Source organism: Prinia subflava (assembly GCF_021018805.1).
Source record: "Prinia subflava isolate CZ2003 ecotype Zambia chromosome W unlocalized genomic scaffold, Cam_Psub_1.2 scaffold_2cwr_NEW, whole genome shotgun sequence".
NCBI lineage: Eukaryota > Metazoa > Chordata > Aves > Passeriformes > Cisticolidae > Prinia > Prinia subflava.
Window position 1 is genome coordinate 86,531 of NW_026960607.1, and position 10,532 is coordinate 97,062.

Consider the following 10,532-nt stretch of genomic DNA (forward strand, 5'->3'; position numbering starts at 1 on the left):
GCGAGGAGCTAGAGACATGTTGACGTCAGATCAGACGGCTCGGAGCCATCCTGCTCTCCACTTGGGTGTAATCACGGCGAAGCTTTCCAAGCCCCGGCCCGGCCGCGGCCGCCAGCTGGGATGCGGGTGCAGTGGAACTCGGCGCTCCAGCCCCGGGGCTCCTCGGTACAGCCCAGTTTTGAACCCTGAAGGCTCCAGCTCTTCTGAGTTTGCCGCCGAGGTTGTTTATTTGTCTGTTCGGGACTTCGAGAAAGCAGAAGCGGAGCATTCCGCGGGCGGGGTTACTCCCCCACCCCGCTCCCCCCAGCCCCCGGCCCAGCGCTTTATCTCAGCCCGATTTCTCCCGCCGCATTCGCTCACAGCGCTGTCTTCCAAAATAAATATCGAGCCAGGCAGATTTCCACCTTGTGTCTTGGCAGGGAGAAATTAGCCAAGCGAAGTACAACGCTTACGTGCGGGCAGTCGCAGGCGCGCCGACATCCCGTTACCCAAAGTGGTAGTCAAGCTTAGAAAGAGCCGGGAGAGTTGGAGGCTGCTGTAAAACAAGATCATTCCCTACCCGAACGGCAGTGCTGCTGGCAAGGGGATGGCTTTGCACCTGCCATTAAATCTTAATGAATCGCCTCTAATTGAGAGCGGGGGCTGGCTGACGGTAACGCTGAACAGCCAGCGTGGAAGCCTTGGCTCAGCGGGACCCAAGAACAGGTTTGATACGTTTCTTTTGACAAACTTTTTACTTTGCAATTTTTTAATGTTTCGTATCACTCTATTTTTTACCCCCAGGGAGATAAAAAAGTAATAATTGAATCAATACAGCTTAAGCCACCAGTGGCTGTTCTCAGTCTTGGACGGCTGACACTTGTCCAACTGTACATTACAATCAGTGCTACTACCAGGAAGGAGCGGCGGGGGGGCTGGATGAGAAAGCAGTTGATCTCGTCTCCAGAGGAAAAAGATAATGATGGACAAATTATCTGAAGGATTAAATTCTCGCGGTAAAATACGCTTGCCAGGAGGAGGGAGAAAAGAAAAACAAAGCCCTGTGTGACCCTAAAAATAAATTTAAAAATACTTCCATTTCTTTGTTCCAGCAGAATAAAATAAAACAAACCCCCTAAGATACCGCAATGCTCCTCTGTGTCTATCTGTAATCTCGAAAGGAAAAGGAACATTTCCTTTCTGAATCAGTGCAAACGGTATGCTGTGAGCTCGGCTTCCCACCACAGCCATCCAGCCAGGGAGTCGGGCGGGACTCAGTGAATTTTTAAAAAGCTGTTAAAGTAAAGGGAAAAAAAAACCACCAAAAAAACCCCCCACAAAACCCAAACATTTCTCCTTTTCTCCTATTTCTGTCCTTTATGGGAAACCTCTGACTGGTGGCGGCTCTGTGGCAGGGCCGAGGCTATCCCCCCTGCATGTCTCCCCGGGGTGTCTGTCGTCCTGGGGCTGGAGCCGCTCGGATCCCGGCGGAGAGCGGGCCGTGTCCTTGGGCCCGCCCGGGCAAGGCGCAGAGCTCTGCGAGCCCCGGGCTGCGGGCGAGGGACGGCTGCAGCCCGGGGCGGCCTTCTGGGAACAGCAGTGATTTGTTAGAGAAACAATGGAGATCAGCGGGCCCGCGTCTCAGAGCCCTTCATTTACTAACCGTGGAGGCTGTTCAAAGCAGAAACAAGCCCCTCCGTTGCCCAAAGGACTCGGGAGAAAAAAATGTACAATTCTATTTTAATGCAGAGCAGTAGAATCGCTTCGCCGGTCCCGTCTATTGAGCAAACACGGGTGATAGAGGCCGACTCTCCTATAGGGGTCTCTATTTGCATGCCGTATGTGGCCATAGGCTGCAACAGCTGCTTACAATGAACTTCTTAAAAAAGATAAATACGTATGCAAACCCAGAGAAGTTTTCTAAAACTGGCTTAAAAGATAATGAAATGTCCTGCCAGAAAATACAGGAGACAGAAGACATTAAAAATAATATTAGGTGATTCCCCCCCCCCAAGCCTCTAGCCTTCGCAGAGTAGCTGGCAGCTCTGCCCGAAGGAGTACCCCGGCAGCCGGGGGGTGCGGGAGGCCGGGGACACCCGGGGGTCGGGCGGCGACGGGGGAGGTGGTGTCTGGAGCCGTCTGGCAGGGGCGAGCCGCAGCACAGGGCTCGGCCTTGACTACCTCTCTCCTAAATCTGGTTTTCATAGAGCCGCGCAGTAATTACCTAAAGCCATAACTGTCTCCGAAATTATTCATTAAAGTCATTCCCGGGAATCTAGCGGCGCGAGAGTCTACATTTATGGCCTTTGCGCCCTCCGAGCGTGACATCGTCTCTCGCCTCGCGTCCTGGGAGGCCGAGCGTTCAGCATCGCGGAGAGGAAGGGGGACACGGGGTAGCTGTCTCTTGCCTTCCCCTCGGTGTATTTGTTCGCGGGGGCTCAGGTTGCTTTCTCCCTTTTGGCAAAGTAGCGCGATGCAACCCGGCAGATACCTTGGGAGCGAGGAGGGTATTTTGGGGAGTTGCAGTGTTGTGCGGAACATCATGTCTGTGCCCTGAGGTGCTGTCAGCAGTGACAGATCCCAGATGCAGTCGCTACTGTATGGCAGACTGAGTTTCTCAGCAGAAAACTCTCTCCCTCCCTCCCAAACATCTTCAAAAACCTTCTCCAGATACTGTGGGTCACTTCGGCTCAAACGGGGAGAGAAAGGGGAAAAAAAGGCTTTTCCTCTCTCCTCCCTCTCTCTTCCTCCGGCCGGATCTCTCCGGGGTGCCCGGAGGGCCATGACCGGGCCCTTGTGCACCGGGCGGTCGAGGCGTCCCCTCTCGCCCTCGTCCTGAGGAGAGCCCGTCGCCGAGCACGGGGACCGTCGTCCAGGTAAGCGGGGGGCGGCGGGGAGCGGGGCCGGTGGCCGAAGTGGCACCCGGAGCCGGTCCCTCCTCCCCCGGGCGGATCTCGCTGCCTGAAAGGAGTTGCCCGAAGCTGGGTGGCTGAGGTGTCCCCTTGTCCCAGATGTGGGGATGGGGTGGGAATGCGGAGACAAGGCAAGACCCTCGGCCGTGCCCCGTCCGCCGCCGCGGGAGGCAGCAGCCGGGACCCGGACCCACCCAAAGCCCCCGGCCCGGCGGGGGGGGGGCCTGCCGGGGTGGTAACAAAGCGGAGTGACTTTGGGGACTTTAAACGGGGGACTGGAGGAAGAGCGGGAAGAGTAGGGGAGGCTGGCCGGTGGGCGCTGGGAGCACTGGGAGCACACCCGACCGGCTTTCCAGGAGCCAGGAGGACGGCCCAACTGCGAATCCACAGGGGCCGGCAGCCGCTGTCCCTGTAAGCGGCGGAGGTCAGGACATCCCCCCCTCTTCCCTCCTCCCAGCTTTTTTTCACCTCTTCACGTAAATGCAAGAGGCTCGTGTTTTTCACAGCCCTGTCTCTCCGAGATTTATAATTAGTTTCAACATTCCTGTCCTCCCACCTCCATAAAATATTGATGCCCCCCGAGTGCCCAAATCAGAGGCCAAGCGGCTGTCTGTTCTCCTGGAGTTCTTGTCCCCCTCCGTGCAAATGGGTCAATGCTTGAGGGCTCGTTGTGGACCGTGGTTGTGTAGCTCTCTCCTCCCTACCTTAGAGGAGCAATGCCCGTGCAATGTATGGCACCACGGAGGACTCCCGTCCGCAGATGAGCCCTCGAAACACTTCGCAGGATCGCAGGGAAGGCCCCCTGCTCCCTATGGGCGATTTGGTGCGGCAGCCCTGGGGTTGAAGTAACCCCTTGCGAAGCGTCCCGGATCTCATTTCCCCTAATTTCCCTCTGGATGGATGCAATATCATTTTGTTCATGCTTGTTGGAAACGGTTTCAACCAACCCCGCTCTCGGTCTTTCCTTCCCCAAACGAATTGAAAGGCTTTAATTCAACCGCTAGCACACCCCCTCCTCCCCTTTCCTTTTGTCTTTTTTTTTTTTTTTTTTTTTTTTTTTTTTTTTTTTTTTTTTTTTGAGACAACTCTTGCCTTTAGCAGAAGTATAATTGTGACCCTGCCTGATCCACAGAGCCTCCTGTTGGGAGCAGTTAGCTGTGGTTCCATTAGGCCAAAGGACCTCCCAAGTGGCAGTGGCCTGGGTGTCACAGGCAGGGACTCTGCACATTGTCCATTCTTTCTCATCAAAGTCCCAGGCACCGTGGGGCCAACAGTTTGGTGAAGAAGGAAAATAGTAAAAAAGCCTTTCCCTTCCCAATCCAGCAGCCCCGAGATCTTCCTGGGACGTGGAAAAGGGAACAAACTTTTTCATAAGTTCAGCTCTACGGTGTGATTTACATTTCCGGCTGCTCTGTCAGAGTGGCAGTAATTTACAGCCTGATAAAAAACACTTCTACAACACCAGAACATGTTCAAGTGGTGGCTTACTATGCTTTTTTTTTTTTTTTAATAGGACACAGGCAAGAAAAAAAGTTCGGTTTCCTTTTTCCACCATGGCATTTTGAAGAGTCGAATGGATTGAAGTTGTAGTATAGGCAGAACGAAAAAAAAAAAAAAAAAAAGAAGTAGGAGTAGGCTGAAGAAAACAGGCATGAACTAAATCCTGGGGTTTTGTTTATATGCTGTGTATTATACGTCCACGTCTCTCCTATTTCTCTAAGATTTTCGTTTAACGGATACTTCTATTATTGTGCTCTCTGGCCAAACCCTGCTAGTCTTGCCGCAGGGATTGCTTGCATTTAGCCAAGTAGCTATTGTGTTTAAACAATTTCTTTCCTTTAATAATTCATTTCTTCTCCGGAGTCTAAAATCGAGTAGGTCTGGTAGCGTTTATGAAAGGGGAAGCATCTTTTATTCAGTTCTAAAACGGGAATAATAGCGTTATCCCTTCTTGAGGAGCATCCAGCCAGGCTTCTTCATCGGGGCAGGGCAGGACGGGTCTGGAAACTAATGTACAACATCCCTATCCTGGTAGGAACGATAAAGTTTAGTAAATTACAAATATTTGAATTTGGCAGACAGTTAGGGATGAAAATGATCAAACGATTAAAAAAAAAAAAAAGGCAAGCGAGGAATAAACCACATATAGCAGTTGCCGCTTTCATGACTTCGGTAATTATTTACACCTGAATCATAGTTTACTCCAGCCACGGTTTCAAAAGCAAACCTTTAAAGAATTGAATTATTTCCAGTTTTCGGCAATAGAGATGAAAAAAAAAAAAAAAGAAAGAAAAAAGAAGAAGAAAAAGGAAAGTAAGTTAGTGTGCAACTGCTGTCTCCCGAGCTCTCATAAAAGGCTTTATGTGCGTTTCCATCCCAAAGACACAAGCAGCCCTTCTGTGTCCTCTCCTCCCATCCATACAAGAGCACTCAGTTATCTGTGCACGTATTTACGGCCTAATGAGGGAGTCCTGAGGGTCACATGGGACGGTGCAGATATGTGTGTGTGTATATATATATATACATTTATCTATGTGTGTGCTTTCAGTCGAGGCACAGTATTGAAGCACGTGTGGGTGAACTCCCTGGCTCCTTCCTTCAGCTCTATAATAGCTCTGTTATTTTTACTAAACGATCAGGATGGTTCTACTTGACCCTTAGTCATTTAAAACCATTTTCTATCATTGCACGTGTGCCGGGGGGAGGGGGGGGGTAAGGGGATGGATGGGGAGGGGGAGTAATAGACAAGTCATTGAGAACAACAGGGAAAGCCTGTGATGTATAGCACGTTTTATCTTTATTTAGGCAACACGTCGTTCGCAGGATGGCCTGAGTTTCCATGCGCGACAAGGGCATGAAGCACATCCCATCCTCGGGGAGGTGCAAGCAGGCTCGGGGAGCTGCTGTGGCAGGGGGACGGCTGGGCTAGCCCAAGGGCAAGGAACACTCTCGTTCCCCTGCTGCTGTTTCCTGAGTTTGAATTCCGCACTTTCTGGGGAAATTTCAAACAAAGGAAAAAAAAAAAAAAAAGCTATTCTCCGCTGTCGGAGCTCCTCTGCCACGCTGGCTGGGACGTGTACGGTGGGCGCGGACAGCAACCCAGGGGCTGGGACTCTGTCTCCGCCGAAGCCCCTCTTGCCATGGCTACTGCGGTGAGCTGCCAGCTGCGAGTACATTCAGTATTCCACAGCTCTCCCCCCTTGAATATGCTGCACTTCCCGGGTCAGGGCTGCCTTGGCATCCTTCGTGCATCATCCTCGTGTGCGCTGTATCCCGAGGCCGCGCTGGGATTTAAAGGGCTCTGAAGAGGGCTGTTTGCTTTTAGGAAATCGGTTATGGCTTGATTCTGGTGGGAGTCCCGGGGGTAAAAGGGAGGGAAGTCAAACCCGTGGTTTGGAGTTCAGGCTTCTGCAGGCGGGGGTGTGCCCCTTCCGTGCGCACCCCGGCCGGGCAGGGAGTGCCGGACAGTGTCCTGGTGGGAGTTCCTCGGGCACATCCCACGCACATCAGCCGACGGGAGCAGGCGGTGGCCGGGGATCCCGGGACTGCCGCTTCCGAGCCCCTTCCCTCTGCCCTGCCCGTACCTGGTGCGGCGGGCGTCTGCACTCGCCGAGTGGGGGATGCTAAAGGAATGGAAAAAATATCCCCACACGCAGTTTTTAAACTTTCTGGAGTTTCCCCAAAACAAGCGGCAACTTCAGATCACTAGATCTTGTGAGGATTTTATACACATTCCCTCCCTCAGAGTAAGACGCTGCTGGTACATTAAGCACCAGCTGTAGGAGAATGTGGACATAAACATGTATGTGGGGGCATGGATTAAAAAGGTGTGCATCACCTTGGGTTAAGGGCTCACTTCTTAGGATTCTTTTGGTCACTGGCTCTTCCTCTGTAAAACGGCTGTTAGAAATTGTGTTCCCCGAAGGACAACGAGTTCGGGTTTTTTGTTTTTATTTATTTATTTATTTATTTATTTATTTATTTATTTATTTATTTCCCTGCTTTTGGCTGAGAGAAGGTAATACCCTGCTGGATATAGGGAGGCGAGAAGGGACAGTAACTAACTGTAACATTTTCTAGAGAAAGCACATGCTTTCTCTCAAAGCATGGGCTTCATCATACTTCTTTATTTGTGATGGCCGATCATTGTAATATATGTCCATAGTCTTACGTCATTTGCAATGCCATTACTCGCGTCTTTCTTGTTTTTGAAAACAAAGGTATTTTTCACTTGTCCAACCCTAAGAAGACGTACCCAAACATAAGATTAAAAGTGTACATCTTATTAAAGATCGGCAGCGATGCTTCCTACTACACCATGTCATTAAATCGACAAGAAAATAGAGATTGAAACATGATAAAATCATATATTTCTAGTGTAAGATGTATTAGAAGGTGTTTAAAAAGGTAACATTTTTCTTTTGCTTTTTTTGGTTTGGTTTTGTTTGTTTTTGTTTTTTTTCTTTCTTTAAAGTAAATTGGTCATTTTATTTAATGGTCTACACACACACAAGTGTGTGTATATATATAGAGAGAGATGTATAAATATATGTATGTATACATTTCCTTCTCCTCGAAGAGAGCTCTGACACCTGTTGCAAGTCCCCAAACAGAAGATCACGCTGTAAATTCTTCCTGTGATTTTTTTTAAATTAATGATAAGCACTCTTCTGGGACAAAATAGCTAAGGGAAAACTTCACTAAGTAAACGCCTACGAAAATATCTTCGAGGCTGAAATAATTTTATGTTATGATGAAAAATGTACCGGTTCGGCCTGTGTTTCCCAAGCAGGACACTTCCGAGGAGATCCCTGGTAACCTTTTCGCTATTTTATTAAATTGTATGGAAACTAGATGTTGAATATGATTTTTATGTTGACTTGCTGAGCAATAGGACGAAAAGCACGGTAAAATTAAAAAAAGCTTGCGAGGAGAGTCAGAAAAAGTACCATTTTCTCTTTCAACTCGTTGGGGGCTCTTCCCTAGGGTTATCTGCACCCAGAGCACCGAGTGGTCCCCTGCTGCTCTGCGGGGCTGCCGCGGCACCCGGGGGTGCAGCGGCGGGCCGGGTGCCCACGGAGCCCCGGCTCACCTCCAGCGCAGGGGGCGGCGCGGCCCCTGCCCCCCGCCGGCGGCACGCAGCCAAGGGGGCGAAGCCGCCGAAATTATTTTTCCCCCAGATGTTGTCCTGGCATTTAAAGGGCTAAATCCCAACTCCCAGGCACACAGCTGGGGTATGTTGTATCCTATCGATTCATAACAAGGAGGCATTTTGGAAAGACTCGTAAGGATATTTATTTTAAAATGTGTGCTGAAAAGATGCATGCTGGGGGGAGGAGGGACAGGGTTGGGCGTCTCGAGTTTTGTTTCTAAGCCAAAACGGCACAGCTCGAACTGTAAACAAATGGTTTCCAGAGAATAGTTCTTTTCTCTTGCTTTTTCCTGCAAGAAGTTTGTTTGAATTTTCCGTAGTTTTTAATGTTAAATAATATTAATACCAAAATGAATACTTCGGGGCTTCTTGTTTTAATTTTGAAAAGCTGGCATGTATGAGTCTCTTTCTTTCTTTCTTTCTTTCTTTCTTTCTTTCTTTCTTTCTTTCTTTCTTTCTTTCTTTCTTTCTTTCTTTCTTTCTTTCTTTCTTTCTTTCTTTCTTTCTTTCTTTCTTTCTTTCTTTCTTTCTTTCTTTCTTTCTTTCTTTCTTTCTTTCTTTCTTTCATCTCTACCAGGGTGTTAAAACTATTGCGAAAATAGCGAGGGATCGCGTCAGCTCTTCGTGAAGGCTGAACGCTGCCTGATCACCTCCGACTCGGGCGGGCGTTGTCCGGCGGCTCCCGCCGTCCTCCCCTTGGCTGCTGCCTGGGTGGGCAGCGGCGGAGCCGGGGGCCGCTGTCCGCCGGGAGCCCCTGTGATCCCGGGCCGGAGCCCTTAGCGCGAGGCCAGCGTGCGAACAACGCCATCCTGCTGCCTCTAGGCGCATTCTTCTTCAGAAACGGAGAGGAAAATAAAGGAGTGTTGGTAGAGGATTGTAGAGAGTCAAAGTCAGAAGACGGTTTGCTCCTCTGCAGACCCTGGGAGGGGTGTCATTCCGGCCGCGGGGAGCCATCCCCGGCCGGGAGCACAGCGGATCTGCCTGCCCGGAGAGGGCCGGAGGAAGGGGGTGACAGCCGCGCTGGGAGAGGTCCCTCCCCGGCTAGCGAGAGCCCTTCGCTCTTCTAATCGCTTGCATGTGCCTGCGCCCTGAGCAGCCCCGCTCCGAGCAGCGGCAAATACCTAACAACTCGCGTGTCGTAAATCACAGAGACCTCACCCTGGAAGGGAGATGCCGGGGGGCGTCCGGTTTGTCTGCAGCTCTGGAAGGCACGGGAGGAACCGGCCTTGCTGCTTCCCTCACTTCCCTTTTCCCTCTCTCCCTCTCAGCCGACTCCTTCACAGATTATGATACCGCAATGACTCACTAGCACGTTTCGGTGTAAGGGAGACTTTTGGTCTCTCACCCCCACCCGCCCTTTTTTTTTTTTCTTTTTTTTTTTCTTTTTTTTTTCTTTTTTTTTTCTTCTTAGTTGTTAACTCCCGTTTATGATCTAAATGTTACTCTCTGCGTTTTGTTTCGTTCTGGCTGCCATTGGTTGGCCTGGGTTTAATCAGAAGGAAAAAATGCTCGCCACAAATGTAGCTACTGTTTGGCGGGAGAGACGGGGGCCGGGCGAGAAAAGCAAAGAGGACGGGAGAGCGTGAATGACAGTGACAGTGGGACCAGCCATCCGCCTCACGGAATCCTGCTCCTGTGCTCAGCCCTTCCGAAAACAGAGCTCCCCTCTCCCAACCTGCCCGCAGCAGTATGCAGGGGAGCCTGGACATGTTATCTCAGGAACATAATGCTAATAAATGTGCTCAGATGTTGGACATTCCCCTTGCCTGTTTTATAGGGTTTCGCCGGTGGTGCTTAATGGGCTGGGTCACCAGGACTGATGCTAGCAAGGTTATTAGGATTAAGTAACCTAATGAATTGTATGGCCATTAGCGGGCTTTGAAAGAAGGTAGTTTTCCCTGTAACCTGGTCTCCTGTTTCTTAACAGGGGAAATTATTTTTAATTGTCTCTCAATCACAGGTCGGAGGGGGGGGGTTTTCTTTTTTTTTCTTTTTTTTCTTTTTTTTTTTTGTTTTAGTTTTAGTTTATTTGTTTAAAACCTCTCTCTGACGCTTAGAAATTGATTTCTCTACAGAAGGAGCCTGTCATTTTATCTCGGGGTTTCCCGGAACCGCTGAGCGAGCCAGACGTTGTGGCCGCTCCTGCCCTGCTCGGCGGAGCAGCCCAGCCTGTGCCTTTCCCCTCCGCTGGCCAAGTGCATCGCTCGGGATGCGGCTCTGGGAGCGCTCGAGGAGGATTTTATTTTTCCCAGAGAAGGGTTTTTCTTTCAGTGTCTCTTGCCTAAGCCAGGTAAGTGATGAGACGCTCGGTTCCCCCTCCAGCGGCTCGCCCCGCGCCGCTCCCTCCCAGGGAGCCCTTGAAGGTTCCTTGCTGGCGGCTGTTTCCCCGCCCTGCACTCGGGTACCTCCACCGGGACCTGCTGTCCCCCGAGCCGAGGGGCGACGCTGGGTGAGCAAGGAGGCCGGGCGGCGACAGAGGCAGCCGGCAG